The sequence below is a fragment of the Engystomops pustulosus genome, chromosome 9 (genome assembly GCF_040894005.1).
Source record: "Engystomops pustulosus chromosome 9, aEngPut4.maternal, whole genome shotgun sequence".
In the NCBI taxonomy this organism is placed as follows: Eukaryota; Metazoa; Chordata; class Amphibia; order Anura; family Leptodactylidae; genus Engystomops; species Engystomops pustulosus.
The window spans coordinates 8,523,960-8,536,094 of NC_092419.1; positions in this window are offsets into that span (position 1 = coordinate 8,523,960).

Here is a 12,135-nt window from a genome sequence, read left to right on the forward strand (position 1 = left end):
CTTGCCTACAGGCATAAATTGTTTTTAGTAGAGTCCTCAACAAGGACTCTTAACGTTTTTACACATATCCTTTCCCCCAAGGTCAGTGCAAACCCCACCCCCTATCTTCCCCTCTACCGGTCTCTCCTGAACGTCCCCCCCCACTCCCTCCACACCCTAGGGCAGGAGTGAGTCTCGACTCATCAATAAGGAAATTACCTTGGTGTAATTCAAGCAATATGTCCCAATTAACGATTGTATCTTTTAATGCCAAAGGTCTAAATTTACCCGAAAAGTGCTCACAGACATTGGGGCACATTTACTAAGGGTCCGCAGCCGTGAATCCGTCGGGTTTTTCCCGAATATTTCCTCTTTGCGTTGTGCACTCACATACACCAGAAAAAAGCAGGTGAACTCCAGCGGACCTCGGTGCAGCAGCGACACCTGGTGAATATCGGCGCACGGACCTTAGTGAATCGAGGCAGAACCCGAATCAGCGTCGGAGAACCCGCCGCTGGATTGCGACTGGACCGGGTAAGTAAATGTGCCCCATTGTATTCCTTTCATAAACTCAAAGCGCATGTCTTATGCATCCAAGAGACGCACTTTAACCCCTTAAGGACGCTGGGTTTTTCGGCTCATTTCTCGCTCTCCAACTTCAAAAATCCATAACTTTTTCATTTTTACGTGTACAGAGCTGTGTGAGGGCTTATTTTGTGCGTAACAAATTTTACTTTCCCGTAATGTTATTTATTTTAACAAACCGCGTCACGTTCTTGTGGGCTCAGTTTTTACGACTTTCACTCTTCGCTCCAAATAACACGCCTACTTTATTCTTTGGTTCGGTGCGATCGCTGTGATACCAAATTTATATAGGTTTTATTGTGTTTTAATAAATTAAACGAATGTGTACAAAAAAGAAAAAAAAAATTTGCCAACTTTTTCATACTTTGGCGCACGGAGATGTGTGAGGGGTAATTTTTTGCAAAATGAGGCGACGTTTTCATTGCTACCATTTTGAGGTCTGTGCGACATTTTGATCATTTTTTATTTCATTTTTTATGTTATGTAAAAAGGTGTAAAAGTCGACATTTGGGCACCATTTCCCGCCTCGGAGGTCACCGCCGCCCGTAACCGTTTTTATATTTTGATAGATCGGGCATTTTTAGACGCGGTGATACCTAATATGTTTGTGATTTTTACTGTTCATTGTGTTTTATATCAGTTCTAGGGAAAGGGGGGTGATTAGAATTTTTTATATTTTATTAATTTTTTTTATTTTTTAAACTTTTTTTTTCTTTTTTTTCCCACTATTTTTTAGACCATCTAGGGTACATTAACCCTAGATGGTCAGATCGCTCCTACCATATACTGCAATACTACAGTATTGCAATATATGGCATTTTTGCAGGTCATACATTACAATGAGCCAGTGGCTCATTGTAACGAACCTGCATAAGCCATGTGGCCTCGTGTCAAAAGAAGACCCGAGGCTACCATGGTAACCGATCGCCGCCCCCCCGATGACGTTCGGGGGCACGGCGATCGTAATAAAGATGGCGCCGCCCGCGCGCCGCCGTCTTTTAAATGCCGCCGGCAAAGTCGCTTGGGAGGGTTAATAGCCGCGATCGGTGCAAGCACCGACTGCGGTTATTAGCGGTGGGGGTTTTGTGCAAAATGCAAAAACCCCCACCTTTGTATGAAGAGGACTCAGCCCGTGAGCCCTCTTCATACATCCCTTATACCTCTGCGCCGTAGAGCTACGGCGCAGAGCGTTAAGGGGTTAAAACTGGTCATGAACCCAAGATAAACAACAGATACTACCCCACTGTATATCATAGTACAAACCCACAAGGAAAGTCAAAAGGAGCATCCATTTTCATACATAAGGATGCTCAGTGCGAGGTCCCAGAGGTTGAGAAAGACGAGGGAGGCAGATACATTTTTATTAGATGCAACATTCAGGGATCTATCTACACTGTAGCAAATGTGTACGCTCCTAACACTGGTCAAACGAGCTTTCTAACCTGTGTTCTTTCCCGCTTAAGCTCCTTCACTAGGGGATCCTTGATCCTCTGCGGAGACCTTAATATGGTGATGAATCCTCTTATCGACTCCTCCACGGGCAAATCATCAGTACCATACATTAGGATTAACAGAATTAGGAAAGACCTACATTCACTACAGCTCTGTGACGCCTGGAGAATTCAGCACCCAGAGGTTAGAGACTATTTTTTCTTCTCTCCGGTGCATAACACGTACAGCAGACTTGACTACATTTTCATCCAGCACAATCTTCTTCAGTAATTGACACAAAGATCGGTGCAATGTTCATGTCAGACCACGCACCAGTGTCATGCACACTCTCAATATCTCCAGCCCAGCATAGGCCTTTCAATTGGAGGTTGAATGAATCCCTTCTCCATGACTCCCTATGTATAACTGAAATGAAGGATTATATTCAAAACTATAGAGCAAACCACTCTGGAGATTCCACCCCTGAAACAGTCAAATGGGAAATGTTAAAAACCAATGTTAAAAACCAATTCTTATGAAACATGGATCCAGACTAAAAAAAGAGGCGGCTTCAAATTGCAATCTCTGTTCACTAAACTACAAAACCTAGAGGCTCAGCACAAACAGACTCTTCAGGAATCTACCCTTAGACAATTAACCCAAACCCGTCAGGAGATTAATGCCCATTTAGAAGTCAAACAACAGAGGCTCAAACTTCTACGCTCCCGCTCGTTATACGAATGGGGAAATAAGCCAGGGAGACAGTTAGCCAGGGCACTTAGAGATAGGAAAGCTTCAACATACATCCCTTCAATAAAAAATGCATTGGGTAAGACAGCTCATAAATGGAGGAAATAGCAGAGGCATTTACTAAATACTATTGTTCTCTATATAATCAACCCCTACCCTCTCAATCCTTTCCCCCACCACGGCTTCAGCACTTACTCTCACAATACATACAGGAAACTGCGTTACCCACTATAAAAGATTATAAAGCATTACTAGAATCTCCTTTTACATCTGAAGAAATTCAGGAAACCATCAAAGCCCTCCCCGCAGGTAAAAGCCCGGGACCGGATGGCTATACGGCCGCTTTCTATAAATCTCTACTCCAAGATTTAACTCCTTCACTTATAGAGGTGTTTAACTCCATTTCAGCTGAAAGCCACTTCCATCCCTCATTTTTCCACGCCCACATAACTGTCATTCCTAAAGAGGGGAAAGATCCCCAGCTCTGTCCTAGTTATAGGCCTATATCACTGATCAATTCAGATGCCAAAATCTTCGCCAAATTGATAGCAGTCAGAATGGGCCGTGTAGTGGGTTCCCTTGTCCATCTCGATCAGGTTGGCTTCATACCTGCTAGAGAGGCGAGGGATAACACCCTCAAGACCTTTTCCTTAATAAAGCATACCTCACAGGCTTCCATGCCCTTCCTAGCTCTTTCCCTTGATGCTGAGAAGGCCTTTGATCGGGTGGACTGGGGGTTCCTTCGGGCAACCCTAAAACAAATAGGGCTAGGACCACGCATGCTTTCCCGCATTCAAGCCCTTTATAGGGCACCACAAGCCAACATAAGGGTTAACGGAACCTTGTCGCCCTCCTTTACAATTAGTAACAGCACTAGACAAGGGTGCCCCCTATCGCCCTTACTATATGCTCTGTTCATAGAGCACCTACTGGTAGTAATTAGACAACGCACGGACATTAAAGGAATTTGAGTAGGTCCTACTGAATACAAATGTTCCGCTTTTGCGGACGACGTCCTTCTTTATCTAACTGATCCACAAACCTCTCTGCCGCCCTTAATGGAGACGCTCAATACATTTGGGCATTTTAGCAATCACAAAATAAATATGTCTAAAAGTGTAGCTATGGGTTTGAACCTAGGAGCTGCCGTTTCTCAGGTCCTCGCAGCCAACTACCCATTCACCTGGAAAACAGATGCCATTACCTACTTGGGAATCCATATTCCCGCTGTTCTTAACAAAACATTTCAATTAAACTATGTGCCTCTTCTAGAAAAACTTAAAGCAGACCTTACCAAATGGTCCAGCAAAAAGATATCATGGTTGGGAAGGGTGGGATGCATAAAAATGACGACATTACCCAAACTACTCTACCTATTCCAAACCATCCCCTTTTCAATTCCGAAAATATTCTTCAATAGACTCAATAGCCTCTTAAGCCGATTCCTGTGGGCACAATTAAGACCCAGAGTTGCTAGACAGATCCTGATACGCAGAAAGCTACAAGGTGGTTTGGGTCTGCCTAATTACAAGGGTTACTTCCTAGCAGCCACAGCTGCCAGAATTCTGGACTGGTTCCATCATGGTAAAAACAAACTTTGAGTGAGTTTAGAGGAACATCTGTCACCAGCCCCTCTAACTGCCCTACCTTGGCTAGCCGCGTTTAACACACATAACCACTCTCTACAAGCCCTTCCTTATACAGCGTCCCAAGTTTTGAAGAGGTTGAAAAGATTTACGAACCAGACGACACTATTTACCCCTGATGGCCCACTTATCCCAGTGACAGGGAACCCAGACTTCCCCCCCGGAATTTCCAAAGATTTCTTACGCCCTCTAAGAACATCCGTTCCACTGTGTTTTCAAAACCTCCTGGACCCAGAGTCACTTAAATCTCTAGAAGCTATATTACCACAGCCAGATCTCACACCAAGATTACAATGGGAATACAAACAATTAGATCACTTCTACCGTAGTACCAAAAACAGGACAAACTTGCACCGAAGCATGACACCTTTTGAAACTCTATGCACCTCCAACACAGAGATTCCACATGCCATATCTACAGTATATAACCTCCTATTAGACAAGTGGGGTTCCTCTGATCCACCCTTTATTGCAACTTGGGAGAATGAATGCAACAAGACATACACTACAGATGAATGGCTCAAGGCTTACGAGCTGTGCCATAAACTCTCAATTTCAAGTAAGGCACAAGAAACTAACTACAAGGTACTATCAAGATGGTATTGGGTCCCCAGTAGATTGCACAAGATCTACCCATCCTGTCCAGACAGATGCTGGTGCTGCCTGTCAGCCCCAGATACTATGGCCCATATCTGGTGGGGGTGCCCGAAATTGCAACCTTTCTGGCAGGTGCGCAAGCTGATTCTAGACCTGACAGGTATTAATCTAGAAAATGAGCCGGCAGTTCTCTTATTATCAATACTCCCTGTTTCGGCGTCAAAGACTAAGAGATCACTGATGGGATATATGCTTATAGCAGCACGCGCTCTTATCCCAAGATTATGGAAATCTTCAAGAATCCCCCTTATATCTGACTGGTTTGGGGAAATTTCCTTACTGCATAATCTGGAAGAGGCCACAGCGGCATTACATAACAAAGCCACAGACCACTCATTAATATGGGCCCCATGGCTGACGTTCAAACATTCTACCGAATTTTAATGGTAACGTTTTTGATGTACTTGTATATGCATATAGATGTAATTATTCATATGCAGAAATATAATATAAGCTCTATATGTTACTTGTTGGACCTGCGTGTCCTATGCTCTGGTAATTCTGTTTCTTTTCTAACCGCAATAAAGAAGAATGATACAAAAAAAAACAAGTCTGGAAGATCATCACTGGGAGTAGAACATAAGAAGGAGGATGAGTTACTGAGAGCTAAAGTATCATGGGACTTGTAGTTTCCACTGGCGGCCATCTAGGGGATAACTCCACCCATTTTGTAGCTAATGACATTTAATTTTGTTATATTTATTTATTTATAACATTATGGGTTTTTGTATCAGATATTCATATTCCCGAAATACCCCTTTAATATTCTGGAAATGCTCTAATAATTACTATTACTCTAATAAGTTCCAGTTACTTCTCTTAGCTAAAGGGGTTTCGAGGAATATATGAAACTGCAGGAGCCAGTGCCAGGGTGGGAATAAAAAGAACCCAAGAACACATATTTGCTGTGCTTCAGCTAAGAGTTTCTGTGTCACTTTGGTACTTCCATTTTTCGTGCATCGGGAGAGCAGTTTAAGGTGTCATGGGACCAGCTCCAGCCAACGAGCGTCCACCTTGGATCAGGGGACACCACACCCATGGTGTGAGGAGTCTTCTCATTTGATGAACCAAAGTGCTGGAGTGCAGGGAGCGATAGTAGGGTAAATATGCTTTCTTTTCTTTGGCACCATATCCATTTGAAGGTTTCTAAATTCCTGAAAAAATAGTTTAAGAACTGGTCCTCTAACACAGAGCCCAAAAGCTTCTTTAGCAGTGAAACTATACTTTTTTTCAAATGCAGCGCTAATGTGGCCTAAATATTTTGTCTAAGACCGCACTTCAACAGATTTAGCTCAATTAATGTAGCAGTTCACAAAGCTACTTCCAGGTTGAGAAAACATGAAAACTAGAGACTTTCCATCACATGACCTAACAACCGTCCTGAACATGGGCTTTTCTACAGTTCTATGCAAAAGTTTTGTGTAGAACATGATCACAAATAGCAATGGTAAATTTGAAATTTTGAAATGATCAATCAACTCAATAACAAATAGAAAGTTTCAAGTTGCCAGTGGCCACTAAAAGAGGTTGATTTGTGAAACACATTAGTAAAATAGGCCCTACAGGGGGGAAGTATAATAATTAAACATTACTAACCGCTACATGTGGCTTTTACTACCACCACTCCTGGTCCCTGATGCACACTTCCACTGTGTTTCCCAACAATAAACAAAATACAAGCCGATCACTGGTTGGTGTAATTTCTGGGGTCAACCAGTGATTGGCTAAGAAGACACTTATAGTGCCTTCTGTGGTGTCAGGAGGCATCTAGGACGTTAAGTCCATAAGAATAAGGAACAGTGGTGAGCAAGGTTTATTATTTTACCGGCCTCACGTAGAGAACATTTGTAATTTATTAATCAACCATATTATTATGTGATACCTCTAAATGAGTTACCAAAATCTCCGATTCCATTATTTACAAATGTACATCTTCCATCTTTATGAGGAAGCAATCTCTGAAGTCTCGAGGGCAGTTCGATGGGTTTTCAGCATCTCCTTCCAAAACGGTTTCAGTCTGTCCATAATTTGGAACATCTTCTAATGAGGACCGGGGATGTCGGCCATTAAGGTTGGGAACATGTTAAAAAGTTAACATGAAAAAAACCCACAGATAAACAACCTCGTGAGACTCCACCTATTAAGAAACACCGCCTACAAAGATGTTCTGAAGCTTGAAATTCTGAGACTCTTTGAGAATGTGAAGGGGGATTCTCATGACATATCCTAGCTTCCTCTTTTTATTAGTTAAATTAGGAATTCATAATTCTCCTTTTCCGTTGTGTAACATGGGACAACAGTGACACTGGGACCCTAATTCTATAGATAAGTGTACATACATTAATTAAAAATAAATAGATATATGGCTGAGATTAAATCCTCTTTCGCATTTACAGTCACAACCAGATATAGTAGAGAGTATGGAAACAGCCAGATCTTGTTGCAGTGAGCTCTGCAGATTTTTGTGGCACATTACCTTTAAAAAAAGCATCAGAAAAGCGAGTGTGTGAGCTTGGCGGCGAGTGTGCATTGATCTGAAGTGTGTGCAGTGTCTTAAGTGTGACTTAAGTTTAAGGGAAGGAGTACTTTTTGGATCCAGCAACAAATAGATAAGTGCATCTACATTTTTATTTCCTGATATTCATTGTGTGATTTTTATTGCAACCAAGTAGATCTGAAGGTATTTTACTTGCATAATCTGTATATTGTGTGGGGGGTATAGGGAGGCATTCACCTTGCATATCTAGACAGTATAGTCACAGGTGCTGCCTAATTAATAGTGGGGTGTGGCTATCTAATTAGCAGCCTCTATATACTTCTGTGGTCAGTTTGTTTGGTGGTTTGCAGCCAGATCTTGTGCAGTGAGCTCTGCAAATTTTTGTGGCAGATATCCTTTAAAAATCAGAAAAGCGAGTGTGTGAGCTTGGCGGCGAGTGTGCATTGATCCTCAGTGTGTGCAGTGTCTTAAGTGTGACTTAGGTTTAAGGGACTTAAGTTTGAGGGGCTTTAGCAGGTAACTGCTGTATTTTGTGTTACTTCGACTGTAAATTCTTCCTTCTGTGCATATTTCTATTGTAATCCCCATTAGAACAATGGACTCCATAAGTGGCATTGCTACACAGTGTACATCCTGTGCCATGTATGTAATGTCTGAGGAGGTATATACTGCTGTCTACATCCTGTGCCATGTATGCTTTCCTTGAACAGCCGTTCGAGGGGGAATACTGCTGTGTGGGATGTGTGAAAATTGCTCACCTGGAAGCCCAGATTCTGGATCTAAATGAGCAAGTTTCAAGGCTGCGGGCAATTGATAATATGGAACGAAGTTTGCTGCTTCTGGAGCACAAACTCTCTGGGGAAGATGGGTGTGGGGAGGGAAGTATGGAGGTACAGAGTGAGGGGGTATCTAGTTGGGTAACATGTAGAAGGCGGGGTAGAGGGAAGAGTTGTAGAGAGTCTAGTCCTGATCTGGTGCACCCCAATAAGTTTGCCAGGCTGGCGGAGGAGGGGGATATCGGCTCTGGGGTAGCAATGCTGCAGAAAGACGTGGCCGCTAGCAACCAGGGGAATTTCTGCTACGGTAAGAAGGGTAATGGGAGCACAGGCAAGGTCAGACAGGTGCTGGTAGTGGGAGATTCGATTATTAGAGGAACACACAGGGCAATCTGTCACAAAGACCGTGCATACCGAACAGTGTGTTGTTTGCCGGGTGCTCGGGTTCGGCATGTTGCGGATCGGGTTGACGGATTACTGGGAGGGGCTGGTGAGGAACCAGCGGTCATGGTCCACATTGGCACTAATGACAAAGTAAGAGGTAGGTGGAAGGTCCTTAAAAATGATTTCAGAGATTTAGGCCATAAGCTCAGGGCAAGGACCTCAAAGGTATTTTTCTCCGAAATACTGCCTGTACCACGTGCCACACCAGAAAGGCAGCAGGAGATCAAGGAGGTAAATAAGTGGCTCAAAAGTTGGTGTAGGAAGGAGGGTTTTGGGTTCATGGAGAACTGGACTGACTTTTCTGTCGGCTACAGGCTCTACAGTAGGGATGGGCTGCACCTCAATGGGGAGGGGGCCGCTGTTTTAGGGGAAAAATGGCTAGAAGGTTGGAGGAGTGTTTAAACTAGAGACCTGGGGGGAGGGCAACTACACTTGTGCAGGGCAAATAGACAGTGTACATAGAGAGCTGGGAAGAGTCCTAGTCCATGGGGAGGAAGGGGGGCTGGAATGAGATTGGGGAATAAGGACAAAAGGAATACGGACAGGGAAAACCATATAAAGTGTATGTACACAAATGCCAGAAGCCTCACAAACAAAATGGAGGAACTGGAACTCTTGATGTTGGAGCGGAAATCTGATATAGTAGGTATCAGCGAGACATGGCTGGACAGTAGCTATGACTGGGCTGTTACTATAGATGGTTATAGTCTTTTTAGAAAGGATCGTATAAATAAAAAAGGGGGAGGGGTTTGTTTATATGTGAATTCTTGCCTCAAGCCTGTCTTGCGAGATGACATCAGTAACGCAAATGTGGAGTCCCTATGGGTTGAGATAAGAGGAGGGAAAAAGAATAATAAAATATTACTAGGGGTTTGTTATAAGGCTCCAAATATAATGGAGGCAGCAGAGGAAATGCTGATAAGTGAAATGGATGCGGCTTCAAAGCATGGTGAAGTACTTATCATGGGGGACTTCAATTACCCAGATATTGACTGGGGGCAGAAACCTGCAGGTCCTTCAAAGGTAGCAGGTTCTTGTCAACAACAAAAGACAATTACCTGTCGCAGCTAGTCCTGGAGCCAACAAGAGGGGGGCACTGCTGGACCTTATCCTTACCAACAGACCTGATAGGGTATCAAAACTACGGGTTGGGGGGAACCTGGGGAATAGTGATCATAATATCATTGATTTTGTATTACGCTTTACTAAGAGCGTTAGTGAAGGGGCAACCAACACTCTAAACTTCAGGAGGGTAAATTTTGAGCAACTAAGGGAAGACTTTAAAGGCATAGACTGGGATAATGTTCTCAAAGACAAAAGCCCCCCCCAAAAATGGGACTTTTTCTCATATATTCTGAAAAAGTCCTGTGAGAAACACATATCTTATGGGAAAAAGCATAAAAGGAACAAGAAAAATACTATGTGGCTAACTAGTCTTGTAAGGAAAGCAATAAGCGAGAAAGATAAAGCGTTTAAGGTGCTAAAACGTGAAGGTAGCGATGAGGCATTACAGGATTATAGAGAGAAGAATAAATCCTGTAAAAAGCAGATAAAGGCCGCAAAAATAGAGACTGAGAGAAATATTGCCAGAGAGAGCAAAAATAATCCCAAATTATTTTTAAGAAACTAAAAACAGAGAGTGTGGGTCCCTTTAGAAATAACATGGGGTCATGGTGGAAGGAAATGAGGAAAGGGCCAATCTACTGAATGTCGCCTTCTCAACTGTCTTTACCCAGGAAAATCCCCTGGTGGAAGACACAATGAGGAATAATGTTAATTCTTTTTATAATGTCAACAGTTTAAACCAGGAAGAGGTACGGCGCCGCCTCGCAACCACTAAGATAGATAAATCACCTGGGCCAGATGGCATACACCCCCGGGTTCTGCATGAATTATGTACGGTGATAGACAAACCGTTATTTTTAATATTTGAAGATTCACTGAGAACTGGTTATGTTCCACAGGAATGGCGCATAGGAAATGTGGTACCAATATAAAAAAAAGGATCAAATAGCGATCCTGGAAACTACAGACCCGTGAGTCTAACTGCTGTGGTGGGGAAAATATTTGAGGGGTTTATTAGAGATGCTATCCTGGAGTATCTCACTGTGCACAACCTTATAACCCAGCGTCAGCATGGGTTTATGAGAAATCGGTCCTGTCAGACTAATCTGATTGGTTTCTACGAGGAGGTAAGTTCAAGACTGGATCTGGGGGACGCTGTGGATGTTGTATATCTGGACTTTTCAAAGGCATTTGACACTGTGCCACATAAAAGGTTGGTATATAAAATGAGACTGCTGGGAATAGGAGAAAATCTGTGTATTTGGGTAAATAATTGGCTTAGTGATAGAAAACAGAGGGTGGTCATTAATGGTACATTCTCAGATTGGGTTGATGTTACCAGTGGAGTGCCACAGGGGTCAGTATTTGGGCCACTTCTTTTTAATATTTTTATTAATGACCTTGTAGTGGGTTTACACAGTCAAGTTTCAATATTTGCAGATGATACTAAGCTGTGTAAAGTAATAAATACTGAGGTCGATAGTTTAGCATTACAGAGGGATTTGTGGAAGCTTGAGGGATGGGCAGAGAAATGGTTGATGAGGTTTAATGTAGATAAATGTAAAGTTATGCACTTGGGCCATGGAAACAAAAAGTATAATTATGTTCTAAACGGTCAATTACTTAGTAAAACTGAAGCTGAAAAGGACTTGGGGGTATTGGTGGATGGTAAACTTAATTTTAGTGACCAGAGCCAGGCGGCTGCTGCTAAAGCAAATAAAATTATGGGATGTATCAAGAGAGGAATAGATTCTCATGATAAAGACATAGGTTTGCCCTTATACAAATCCCTGGTCAGACCACACATGGAATATTGTGTACAGTTTTGGGCACCAGTGTATAAAAAGGATATAGTAGAGCTGGAACGGGTGCAGAGGAGAGCAACCAGGATTATTAGGGGAATGGGGGAACTAAAATACACTGACAGATTAAAAAATTTGGGATTATTCAGTTTAGAAAAAAGACGACTGAGGGGAGACCTCATTACAATGTACAAATACCTGAACGGACAGTACAAGGATCTCTCCAAAGATCGTTTTATACCTCGGCCTGTGACCAGGACAAGGGGGCATCCTCTACGCATAGAGGAGAGGCGATTCTACCATCAACATAGACAAAGGTTCTTTACTGTAAGAGCAGTGAGACTGTGGAACTCTCTACCGCAGGAGTTTGTTGTGACGGACTCTATGTACATGTTCAAGAGAGGCCTGGATGACTTTCTGGAGAGAAAAAATATCACGGGTTATGGGGATAAAACATTTATTTAATTCTTAAAGGTTGGACTTGATGGACTTGCGTCTCCTTC